This window comes from Camellia sinensis, chromosome 5 (assembly GCF_055761805.1).
Source record: "Camellia sinensis isolate YWXY chromosome 5, ASM5576180v1, whole genome shotgun sequence".
In the NCBI taxonomy this organism is placed as follows: Eukaryota; Viridiplantae; Streptophyta; class Magnoliopsida; order Ericales; family Theaceae; genus Camellia; species Camellia sinensis.
In genome coordinates, this window is record NC_138965.1 from 152121571 (window position 1) to 152135007 (window position 13437).

General features: G+C 36.5%; 1 pseudogene; it reads right to left on the reverse strand.

Annotated features, from left to right (window-relative positions):
- Window positions 1–9808, reverse strand: part of LOC114270748 (translationally-controlled tumor protein homolog) — a 36260-nt pseudogene extending 26452 nt beyond the window's left edge.
- Window positions 9809–13437: the final 3629 nt, after the last annotated feature.

Here is a 13437-nt window from a genome sequence, read left to right on the forward strand (position 1 = left end):
ACACTTGTTGAAATTTGAGAAAATTTTACAAGTTGAAGTTAAACCGAGATCATGTTTAACACTTGTTGAAACTTGAGAAAAGTTTACAAGTTGAAGTTAAACCGAGATCATGTTTAACACTTGTTGAAACTTGAGAAAAGTTTACAAGTTGAAGTTAAACCGAGATTATGTTTAACACTTGTTGAAACTTGTGAAAAGTTTACAAGTTGAAGTTAAACCGAGATCATGTTTAACACTTGTTGAAACTTGAGAAAAGTTTACAAGTTGAAGTTAAACCGAGATCATGTTTAACACTTGTTGAAACTTGAGAAAAGTTTACAAGTTAAAGTTAAACCGAGATCATGTTTAACACTTGTTGAAACTTGAGAAAAGTTTACAAGTTGAAGTTAAACCGAGATCATGTTTAACACTTGTTGAAACTTGTGAAAAGTTTACAAGTTGAAGTTAAACCAAAATCGTGTTTAACACTTGTTGAAACTTGAGAAAAGTTTACAAGTTGAAGTTAAACCGAGATCATGTTTGACACTTATTGAAATTTGTGAAAAATTTACAAGTTGAGGTTAAACTAAGGTTATGTCCAACACTTGTTGAAATTCATGAGAAATTTACAAGTTAAAACCAAGGTAGTATTAAACTGAGTACTTATGTACTTGCCGATGTAAACCGTTGGTGGGTAAAGCCGAAGTGTTTCACCCCGAGAAAATTACACAGATAAAGTGTGTATTGAAGATATGTAAAAAATTCTAAGAATGAAATCATGCAAGAGCAGTAAAAAGAAGACAAAGATACAAGCATTCAGGAAAAGAAGTTTCATTTATGTACAAAAGAGGGCACTTCGGCCTACCAAAAGAGTAATTGTTCAGTGATTACAAAAGAAGGCACATTGGCCATGTAAAGAGCTTACATTGTTTCAAAGAAAAATAAAGAAGCATAAAAAAAAGAAGGAGAAGATCAAATTAAGATTCTTCGGCAACACCAGATGGTTGGGTTTGAAGTTCAGAAGACTGCTGGGAGGACATCTCGGCAGCCTTCTCAGCCGCAAGCTTATCATCTATTTCCTGAACGGTTTGATCAAGGCTTTTGTTGGCGAGCGACACGTCCGATGATGCCTTCTCAGGAGTAGCATCCTTGGGAACCTTCTCACCCTCCTTATCTTTAGTCAAGTCCAAGACTTGCTCATTTTGAGTAGGAGACTTGGCCTCAGCAGCTTTCTTAGACTTCCTCACCAAAGCCTCCTCCTCAGACTTAGAATCGTCGTCAGATTGGCTTGGAGTTGGGGGGAAATGAAGAGGAAGGACGTCGGCGTTCCTGAGGGGGGAGTCCTCGGGGACTTCGAGCTTTTTCAGCAAAGTCATCCAACCAAGGGTGAAACCCTTGTTGCATGCCTACTTCACCTATTTTTCGTAGTCCGAAGTGACATCGGCCACCCCTTCGTTGTATCTCTTCTGATCGACGGCCTTGAGCTCGGCGTCTTTCGTGGCCAAGGCGTCTTGCAGTTCTTTCTGGGCCTAGGCCATCTTTTCCTCGGCCTCTTTCTTTTCGGCCTCAAGAACCTTCTTGATGGCCTTTGTAGAATCTGCCTTCTCCTCGGCATCATCTTTGGCTTTAATAGCAGCCTCGGCCTGGTCTGCCAAAGTCTTCATTTTTGATTGTAAGCTTTTATTGGTCTTCTGCAGACTGGAGACCTCCCTCTTCTTGTTGGCTAGCTCCTTTCGGTTCTCAAAGGATTGCATTGAGAAGGAATGAGCATGCTGGATGGCCTGAAAGTGAACAGAGCAGAAGTTATTGAAAAATTTTCTAAGTAAAAAAAAAAGAAGAAAAAAAAAAGAAGAAAAAGATACCAAGTGTGAAGACTTACTTGAACAGAACGCTGGAGCATCAAGGCGAAGTTCTCATGCTCAATCATCTCGGTGTTGCGGTCGAGATCCCCAGGGAGGAGCAAGGCTGTGGAAAGGGCAACACCGATGTTGATATCGTTGGCACTATCCTCAACAAAGACTGGCCTGTCCTCCAAAGTAATAGGTGGAGCTCAGGGGGCACCAGCCTTCATGGAGCCCGACGCTGTGGCAGACTCTGACCTCGGCCTCTTTGATCGAGTTGATTGGGAGGGTTCAGCCTCTGACCTCTTCTCGGGGACGGAGGTGGTTTTCTCGCTTGAAGCCAATTTTAAAATTGGCAAGGTATCCTCAGTGTCAATCTGAGTTACCATGGCCTTTGGCTGAGCCTTCTTTATCCTTTTTTGCTTCGGCTTTGGCTAAGATGGCACATGTTGGGCGTCTACGGTAGAGGGAATGTTGGCCAAAAGATCTTTAGCAATTGTTTTCTGGTGGCCCATCTCGGCAGCAAAAACAGTTCATTGCCGGCGTTGACGCTAGGATATTGAGATAAGATATGGAGTCGAAGTTGACGGCTACACTGCTGGGTTAGAAGTCGATCCCTGATCTGGCCGAGATGTGGAGGCAGCCTGAGGAGTTGTGGCGGAAGGAGGAGACACACTCTTCTTCTTCTTCTTTGTAACGTTGGGAAGAACCGACTTGTAGGTAGGAATGAAATTGAGCAGCAGGGGGGCTCTGCGCTTGTGAACTAGCAAATCCAAAAGCTTTCTTAAGTCTTTGCTGGGGAAGAAAGACTGGCGAAAGCCCTTTGGCGGTTGAGGGAGAACTGCAAAAAAGAATAGCACAGACATTAGATCAAAGTATTGGAGACTTTAAAAAACAAGTATGTATAAACACTAGGCTCTTACCATTACCCTCTATAAAAACTGTTCGAGGAAGAGGGTAGAGGTGGAGGTCCTCGTCTGGAGCGAACTCCCAGTTCCCCGAGGTAATGAAGTAATCATCCCCAGCTCCCTTGTTGGAGTCTGGGAGGTCGGCCACGATTTTATACTTGGTGGATCTCGGCTTGAGGTAATAGATATAACCTTTCTCTTTCAGTGAAAGGCCGCACATAGTATAACAGTATTGGATGTCGGCTAAGGTAACCCTAGCATTCTCTTGTCGGGTTAAGGTTATTATGCCATTGATGACTCGGTAGGAATTGATGGCGAGCTGCATCGGGTTCAACTTATAGTAATGGAGGACTTCTCGAAAAAGGATGTTGAGTGGGAGCCTAAGACCACACTCAATAAAGGCCACAACAGGGAAAGGTATAGAATCAGTTGTAGGCATGATGGAGTCATCCTCCCCAGCCAACCTCAGATGGACGTCGGCAGGGATGAAAAACTCTCGCCTAAAGTATTCTAATTTTGTCGGGGTGTCTACCCTATGCTTTCACATTCCCATGATATCAGCTTAACTGGAGAAGATGGATTTCAGAAGGAAGTGTTTTGAAGGGTTTTTAGGGACCTCGGCTAAAACCTAAAAATACACAAAATCTGTGGGGAATCGTTTCAATTTTTCCTAAGATTTGTGGGTTCAACAAACAAATCCCAAACTTATATCTATAGAGATGAAGATTGAAGGCACGAATCTGGAAAAAACACGGCAAACAGAAACAGGAATGCGATTCAGAGTCAAGAATAGTGATGGGCCATCAAGAAACACATGGTAAAAGTTTTCACAGGTGTGTCAGGCCAAGAACAGTGGCAACAATCAACAAGTGTGTGAACAATGTGTATTCAAGAAACGAATGGGGCAAAAACAGCATCATGAAACAAACATGTGATGGAAAACAATATACAAATTGAAATATCAAAGATATGAACAAGATTGCAGAAGTAGAGCAACAGAGTTCAGAAAAGCAAAACAAAAAACTGAAACAAGAAGTTAAATCGGGAAGAACAGTAACTCACCGAAGAGAGGAAGCCGGTGTTGAGATCGCCGAAGTCAGACGAACAACAGCAGCAAAAAGATTAGCAAGGGCCTCGCCGGAGGAGGTGAAACGGCGGTGGTAGCAGAGCTTGAGAGCTTGGAACAATGGAGGATTAGAGAAAGTAAAAGAGAGAGAGAGTTTGAACAAAGACGATGTAAAGTGAAAAGACGAAAGGAGAAAGAAGTTTTGTCAAAACTCGAAACGGCGGCAAAAAGGCAATTAATACGCTTAAAACGACGTATGCGTCAGAAGGCGCACGCAGGCGCGAGACGACTTACAGACGCATATCAAGTACGATCCCGTAAAAGGAAGATGCGTGGCTAAAACGGTTGAGTTATTATGCATGACAACTCATACACGTGAAGGAGCTCTTGGAATTCTTGTTCTTTAAAAAGACATGTCGGTCTGTATGATGATCTCGACTAAAGAAATTTTAAGCCGACGTACTGGAAGGAAGTTCTGATATAGGTTCCATTACCTCAAAGTGCCGAGGTAATAGAACCTAGGGGATAGTTGTGGGGATATATTTTCTGAGTACCAACACGTGGCCAAGGTGATGCTGACGTGTCAGCCGAGGTGCCATGTGTCCTGGTCGTGATGCCGAGGTTATCTCGGCTAGGCCGAGGTTACCTCCGAAGATATTGGAATCTGAGATAAGCGGATAAGGCACAAGAGTCCTAGAATGAGGAAGGACTTCAGCATGGATAAGGATAACACTCTTAGGGAGTTTATCTTTATCTCTTGGAGAGTCCAGGATAAACATTGAGCAGAAGTCCATTGAAGCTAGGCTTCTATAGGGACTAGGATTGAATTAGCTATAAAAGAGAGGCACCCTCGATGGGTCTAAAGGTACGCAATTTATATTCTGAACAGTGAGTTAAGCATTATTGATTATCTTTGAGATAACTGACTTGATCATCGGAGTGCCCTGGGTGGACGAACCACTGCCGGAATCTTCTCTTTCTATTGCAGGTCATTCAGGCGCTATCTATTCTGCCGGTGCTCTCCAGCTGAATACGGAGTTGGCAGTGTGGTCGGAAATTCACTCACACAGTTACATGTGCATGTACTACTTGGAATCGTATGTCTAATGCATTCTCCTACTCCATCATGAACATCACTAAACAGTTAAAAACAAAAGAAATTCACAACGTAGACAAGTAAACAAAGCTCATACCTTCCCTTCCCCTTCCCAGCAAATCCCATTCTCAATTTCCTTGTACGGAAATGAATCGGACATAAGCTCGTCACCTGAACAGATTAATGTATTTATCAAAATGACATGAAAATTTATACTACTGTCCAAAACTATGGACTAGCAAAAATAATAAAAACCAAAAAAATTTTTTTTTTCCAGCTAACATCCAGTATGCAATTGAAACCCTTGTAAACAATAAAGAAACAATTACCACATGATAAAATCTCTCCCAGTAAATCACTAGACAACATGATCTGAGGTTGTGCTCCCTCTAACCAACCCTTGCTTGGGTGACGAGAAAATCCAATTGTAGATAGCTCATTCCAAATGTTAGATCAAAGATGGTAGATAAATTAACATAATGGATATAAACAAGAAGGCAAATGTGTTGTGTGCCAGAGCATCATATCATCACAGCCTATGTAGAAGCAAAAGGGACAGGTTTGAGTCTCTAGTACCAACATAGAGACATTCATAGTCTTTTCACAAACTTGCCATAGCAGTTGAATACACGCATATCAGTTGAGAGATTAACAATTCTATGCTTGAATAGATAATTATATCAAAAATTAAGCAATAAGCACGAAGACAATCAAACATTCACTACAACAAAAACACATTTTAGTGATACCATACTAGTGGCATGTTCTTAAAAAATGTCACAAAAAGAATATTTGGTGGCATTTTTTAGAAAAATGTCATAGAGCCACAAACATACAAGGCTCTAGTGGCATTTCAATTAAAAAAAGTGTCACTTCACTATAACAAAAATGTCACTACAACAAATTTACACTTTAGTGACACTACACTAGCGGCATGCTTTTAGAAAATGCCACAAAAATAAAAATTGGCATTAAATGTTTTAGAAAAATGCCACAGAATTACAAACATATAAGGCTCTAGTGGCATTTCAATAAAGAAATGTCACATCAATTTTATGGCATTTTATAAAACAGTGACACAAAAAATTATGTTCGTGACATTTACCAACAGATGCCACTAAAGTTTAGTCGCAATGGCATTTTTTTAAAAAATGTCAGGACACTAGGTAGGTGTAAATTACTTTTTATAGCACTTAGGTGAAAAGTGTCATAAACAAATATTTTATAGCATTTTGAGAAATGCTACTAAGCCAAAAATTTTCCAAGCTTATAATGGTATTTTTGAAAAAATAAAAAATGCCAATATATTTTATAAATTTTTAAAATGCAGTAAATGATTAAAAATAAATAAATTAAACTCAATATACACTACAGGAAAAAGCACATTCAGCGACTAAATTTCCTGACCAAAAAAAATTTGTTCCTTGAAAGTATAGCTTTCAGCGACCAAAATAGCATTAGTTGCCAAAAGTAAAGCTTTTTAGCGACTAAACAATTTTGGTAGCTAAAAGTCTACAATTGGCAACTAAAACTAAGTTTGGTCGCCGATTATATGGGTTTTAGTAACTAAAAAATTTTTAGTAGCCCAAAGTAAAACTTTTGGCGACTAAAAAAATTTAGTCGCCAAAAGTGGTCATTTTTAGCTCGGGAGAACTAAAATCCTAAGGTGGGAATTAAATTTTTTGGCGACCAAAATTTTGGTAGTTGAAAGTGCATCTTCGGCAACCAAATCCGATTTTGGTTGGCAAAAGTTAAGTTTTTTAGCAACTAAAAAACAATTAGTAGCCAAAAGTATAGAATCGGCGACTAAAATGCCAAAAGTGGTCTTTTTTTTTTGTTATTTTGTTAGTAAATAGTTTATTTTACATAAATTATGTTCAATAAAATAATTATATTTATACATATACTTTTATATTAATATGGATGTATGTACTACATAAATAATATATGTTGCATATATAATCATGTGGTGCTATAGAGGTGTAGTGGGAAGAGTATGGTGTATAAGGTTTATGGTGCGGGAGGTTGGCAGTTTGAGTCTCCGCAAGAGCGGATCAAATTGTTCTACAACGAATTATCGTCATGAATAGTGCCTACCATGACATTAAAGTGTCACTAAAAGGTTTTAGTCTTGATGGTGTAATGACACTTATAAGTGTCACTAACTCTTTTTTTAATGGCGCTTGATAATACTACAAATAATATTTACCATGACATCAAAATGTCATTAAAAGTTTTAAGTCATGATGGTGTAGTGGCACTGTAAGTATCTACCGTGGCACGGATACAAATGGCACTTCTTCAAAATGTCACAAAATTAAAAAATGTCATTAAACTAATAATTTTGTGACACTTTCAAATGTCACTAAATTAAAAAAATATTGTAATGATTTTAGAAACAACTGCCCAGGTGCAAGTAACCCCACAAGGAGACAAACCAAACATAGATTCTTCAAGAAGGAAAGGACAAGGTCTTGTCATTATCAAAATTTCCAAATGAAGTCAATCAAGGATTTGTGAAACGGTGGTATTACATGTACCAATTAGTATATTAATTAGTGTATCAACTAGTGTTATGACATTATTACTAATCACATTTATTATATACATTACAAATTCTCAAAACCTTTAAATGATACCACATCACCTATTAGTACATTAGTTAGTACACTAATTGGCATATATAGCATTATTCTTTGTAAAATGACTATTTTAATTAATTTTTTTAATTTTTTACGAAAAAAACTTATTAAAAAATAAAGAAAATGATGTGAATGGGTGTTTTGTTTTTTAATTATTTAGCCAAAAAGCCAACACTAAACGGGGCCATATATACTCTATATTAGTACAAACCCTCCAACTTGCAAGTTAATTGAGGCTCTTTCAGGTGGCCAAGAATAGTTCGGTTGAGTTTTTTAAGGTCTTGTTTTCTGAAACTTTTTGAAATAAATTAGAAACAACAAAATATACTTTTAAATTTTTTAAATTTATTTTTGACCCAAAAATGAGAAAACCATAAACAGATTTTTTTTATTTCTTTTTCACCAAACTAGTTTTTGAGAAACTTAAAACAAATATGTGTTTGGTTCCAAACAATGATTCTACACCCATATTTCAATATGATATTTGGAACGAATTCTCAAATTACATTTCCACAATTCTGCACAAAACTCTGTGTGGGGCGTGTTTTTCAAATTTGGCCTAACCGGTCGTCCGGCTAGTTGATTAGAACAGCGCAATTTTTTTTTTTGACATATGTTGATTTTTATATATTCGAAAAAAATATTTTTTGAATTTTTAAAATTTTTTTATGTGCTTTAATAGAATTTTGAGTTGTATGTTTGGTTATGAGTTGTAAGTTTTTGTATCAAATAGCATATGTCACATCAAAATTCCCCACTCAATTCAAAACTCTTTTACCAAACAAATTTTCCACACTCAAATCATAATTTTAAAACTCACAAACTCAAAATACAACTCATACTCTCAAATCATATTTACAAAACTCTATCGAACGCATAGATTCTCAAACCTCAACCAAAGTAGCCTAAGTGAAGTCAAAATAACTTCAAGAGTTTGGCTAATTAAATGTATTTGGCTAAGCTCAAGGAAGATTGCCTATTATATAAATCCAAATAGAAAATATCCAAGATTACCAGTTTTATTTTCTTTTTCTTTTACCAAGCAAAAGAATTATAAATAAATAAAAAAAATCTCTTTTTACATTTATAATGAAACACGAGTCACCCAAAATAAATAAGCCTTCACATACCCACAAAAGAAAAATAAAAAATAAAAAATATATTGAATCTAATCCACCAAATCTTATCAAAAATCCAGTTCTACAAGAGCTGCAAAAAAAAATTAACAATAATAATTATAAAAAAAAAATCAACAATAATCACTGTTGCAATAGTAGTTTAGGTAAGTACTTTAAACCAAAAACATGATTAGTGATAGTGTAAGTAGATGTTTTAAGCTTAAACCACCATCATCCTTGCAATGATCATGATTATTACAAGATTATTGTAAGAAAAATATTGTAGAGAATCCTATTCTCTTTTTTAGAAAAATAAAGTAAATAAACTGGTTTTTTGATCTGAGTCTGGGGTTCATTCTGGAGCATTCCTTGCTATTTATACTTCTCGGTGGTAACTGTCGAAGTGGGCTTCCAACCGTCGAAAATGCCCTCCCATGATTGCTGAACATGCTCTCTCACAGTCAGTCCCACTACGCCACTCTTGCAGTTAGGCTTCCCTCCAGATTTTGAATTTTAACTTTATGAGTAACCATTAGGCCACATTATCTTGTATCTCTTGATTGTTCCAGTGTTACGCAGATCCATTATTACCAATACGAACTGCCACGTGTCTGACTTTTGTTGACAACTTGTATTAACTACCCAAATTGCCCTCTTCGTGCCACGTGTTGGATTATGATTGGCTTTTACAAATTATACAGCCAACATTACCCCTCACATTAATATACCCAATACTTGGTGATATTAGTGAACTAGTGCAATCCACCTACGTTCTAGAACGTGTATGGACTCTGTGTATTCTAGTAGTATAACTGCTCTTTGAATAATGAAGCATGAACTTCATTAAATCCTTGTATCTTGTACTTCCATTCTTTGAGTAGGCGAACAGACTGGTACATCCCCAATAGACAATCACACCTTCTCTTACATTGATCGAACATACGAGGAGTCTTTGGAAGATGATTGCAGGCCTCAAAAGAACCTTAATGCATTTATTAGTTACACCTACCCGCCTCTATTTATACAAATCATGGAAGCTTTTGCAAATTACTAACCTTTAGACCAAAAATCTGCCAACTGCAAACCCTTGGACCAGGCATTTGCAAAAATAGACCTTGGAAGCTCCTCTTCTGCCCCATCACTCTCTGCATGGGACATAGCCGCTTCTTCTTCCTCTAGGTCTACTGGCAGGAAAAGTTGGCCGAAACCTGATGAACCCGAATTAAGGGAGCGGATTCACCATCGATTTGTTGAATTCGATGATCCTCTTTCCATTCCTCATTTTGCTCGGAGTTCAGTGGCTTACCCTTATGTATCCATTGATCACCAACGCAGTCTAGAGGACAACTTGCTTGCAGTGTAGTACACGTCTTCCATGCCAACAAAGATAGTGCGAGCAACTCCACATGCAAACGAAGCACAGGGATATAATCCATCATTCTTGGCTAAGAAGGCAAAACTTTGCTCTTCTGATTGGCTCGAATGCGTGAATAACCCCCAGTTCCCTTCTTTCTTTGGTACCTTATCTCCTTCAGAATCCTCATTGGATGGAGGAATTGAAACTTACTCTTTTTGAGAATCAGTTTCTTCCTTTCTACCAACCTCCAGCTCTTTCAACTGCCTTTGAGCGATATCAAGCTCAACTTCTACTTGCTGCCTTCTCTCACTTGCCTTTCAATGTTCTTGGAGATGAGATTCCTTTCAAGAACTTCCAATGGGGCTGCGATGTTATGACTCGGGGTCATGTTCTTAACCCCATCGCCCAAGCAGAACTTCAAACTTTTTTGGACCAACTTCTACTCCTTCTTCATTGGTACAAAATTTCTTAGGCTACCAGTGATTCTTTGGACGAAATAACAGCCAATCGAATTCAGACACAGTACGAAGCAGAAATATTTATTGAAGAATATAATGACTTCAAGAATAAGGATCACTACAAGAAATCTAGGCTATTGTGACAAAATTTGGCGACGAAATTTTTTTGCCTTAAAATTTAACCCAAAGATGACGAAATATTAATTTTGTCGTTTGTTTTAATTTTTCTCAAAAGTATAGGAGACGAAAACAAAATTTCGTCTGCAAAAATGAGGCGCCAATTTCATTTGCATTGGCGTGAATTATTTTAGCTCATTGGAGATGAACATTTTTTTCATAAAATATAATTTTTTTTGTGACGTCGCCAATAAATTCCATACCTATTAAACGATGTCGTTGCATATTTCCATTTATTAGGCAACAAATATATTTTTGTCTGGGAAGGATAAGTTATGGAAGACGAAAATATTTCGTCACCAATAAACACTCCATCATGCAAACAATGTCATTTTATCTTTCTATTAAATAGGTGACAAATATATTTTTGTCTCGAAAGAATAAGTTGTGGGAGACAAAAATATTTCATCACTAGTAAATTCTAATTGATTGCGTGACGAATATATTTGTCGTCTCATAAGGTTAAGTTGTGGAAGACAAAAATATTTCATCACCAATAATAAATTCTTTGTTCTGATATTTAAGGATACAAAAATATTTCATCACTAATAATTTCTGTTTATTAAAATGCTGTGGTTTTGTGTTTCGAAGCATCGAAACTGTGACCCCAAGAGATACACTCTAACGCTTATCACTCATTTTCATGTACACGGACCTTGAAGTCGTGACCCAAGAAAACACTTTCTACAAACCCTCATTTCTCTCTCGCACTTGAGTCTACTCCTCTCTCACAAGTATTGAAGTCATGACTCAAGAAGACACTCTGTAAACCATTTCTTCTATTTCGCGATAAAGCCCCTCTCTTCTGTCTCACACTTAAGCCCTTTGTGCATGCCAGCATTGAAGCTATTATCCAAGAAGGCACCCTATGCAAACCCACTATTCTTTCTCACAGTAAAGGCCCCTCTTGCAATCTAGCACTTTTTCTCTTTGTTTGAACCAACTCTACCCTTTCCGTCTAGAACACCCATTTTAGAAAAATCAAAGGTCAAAACCTCTCTCCACTAAAAAAAAAAAAAAAAATTAATGTAGCTATTTTTTTTTGTGAGAAAAAATACAGAGAAACAAATAATAAAAAATTGTAATTTTCAAAATTAATAGAAAACATTACCTTGTTTAGTATGGAGTTTTCAATAATTAATTTTTAAAATTTGGTGATAAAATTTATTTTCGTTTTAGAACGTAGCCCAAACATGACCAAATATTACTTTTGTCATTTCTTTTAATTATTCTCAAAGCTATAGGAGACGAAAAAATAAATTCATCAGAAAAAAAAGAGGCGCCAATTTTTTTTCTTGTTGGCGCCAATTATTTTAGCTCATTGGAGACGAACATTTTTGTTACAAAATTTAAAGTTTTTTGCGACAAAAGGAATTCGTCACCAATAAATTCCAAACTTATTAGACGATGTTGTTTCATTTTCTTATTTATTTGGTGATAGATATATTTTTTGTCTGGGAATGATAAGTTATGGGAGATGAAAATATTTCGTCACCAATAAACTCTTTATGCTCGTTTTATCTTTCTGTTAATTAGGCGACAAATATATTTTTGTCTCGGAAGGATATGTTTTGGGAGACGAAAATATTTCGTCACTAATAAAATTCTCCATGTGTTGTGTTGCATTTTCATTGATTGCGCGACGAATATATTTTCGTCTCATAAGGTTAAGTTGAAGGAGACAAAAATATTTCATCACCAATAAATTCTCCATCCCCACACAACGTTGTTTTTGTATTTTTGTTGATTAGACGACGAACAAATGAATTTGAGACGAAAATATTTCATCACTAATTATTTCTCTTTATTAAAATGTCGTCAGAAACTAAGAGACACTCTTACCTTAATCACTTACTTTCTCACACACACAAATACTAAAGTCGTGACCCGAAAAGACGCCCTCTACAAACCCTCATTTCTCTCTCGCACTTGAGTCTCCTCTCTTACAAGTATTGAAGTTGTGACTCGAGAAAACAATCTCTATAAACCATCTCTTCTATTTCGCACTGAAGCTCCTCTATTCTCTCTCACATTTAAGCCGTTTGTGCATGCAAACATTATTATCCAAGAAGACATTTTGTGCAAAGCTACTATTCTTTCTCACAGTAAACCCCTCTCCACAAAAAGAAAAAAAAAAAAAAAAATTAAACAAGGAAATAAAATACAAGAAATCTAGGCTATTGTGACAAAATTTGGTGACGAATTTTTTTTTTTGTCTTAAAATTTAACCCAAAGATGACAAAATATTAATTTTGTCATTTGTTTTAATTTTTTTCAAACATATAGGAGACGAAAAAAAATTTCGTCTGCAAAATTCAGGCGCCGATTTCATTTGCTTTGGCGCGAATTATTTTAACTCATTGGAGACGAACATTTTTGTCACAAAATATATATATTTTTTACGACGAACGTAATTCGTCACCAATAAATTCCCTACATATTAAATGATGTTGTTGCATATTTCCATTTATTGGGCGACAAATATATTTTTGTCTAAGAATGATAAGTTATGGAAGACGGAAATATTTCTTCACCAATAAACACTCCATGATGCAAACGATGCCGTTTCATCTTTCTATTGAATGGACGACAAATATATTTTTGTCTTGGAAGAATAAGTCGTGGGAGATGAAAATATTTCGTCACTAATAAATTCTGATTGATTGCGCGATGAATATATTTTTCGTCTCATAAGGTTATGTTGTGGACGACAAAAATATTTCGTCACCAATAATAAATTCTCTGTTCTTGTATTTAAGGAGACAAAAATATTTTATCACTAATTATTTCTCTTT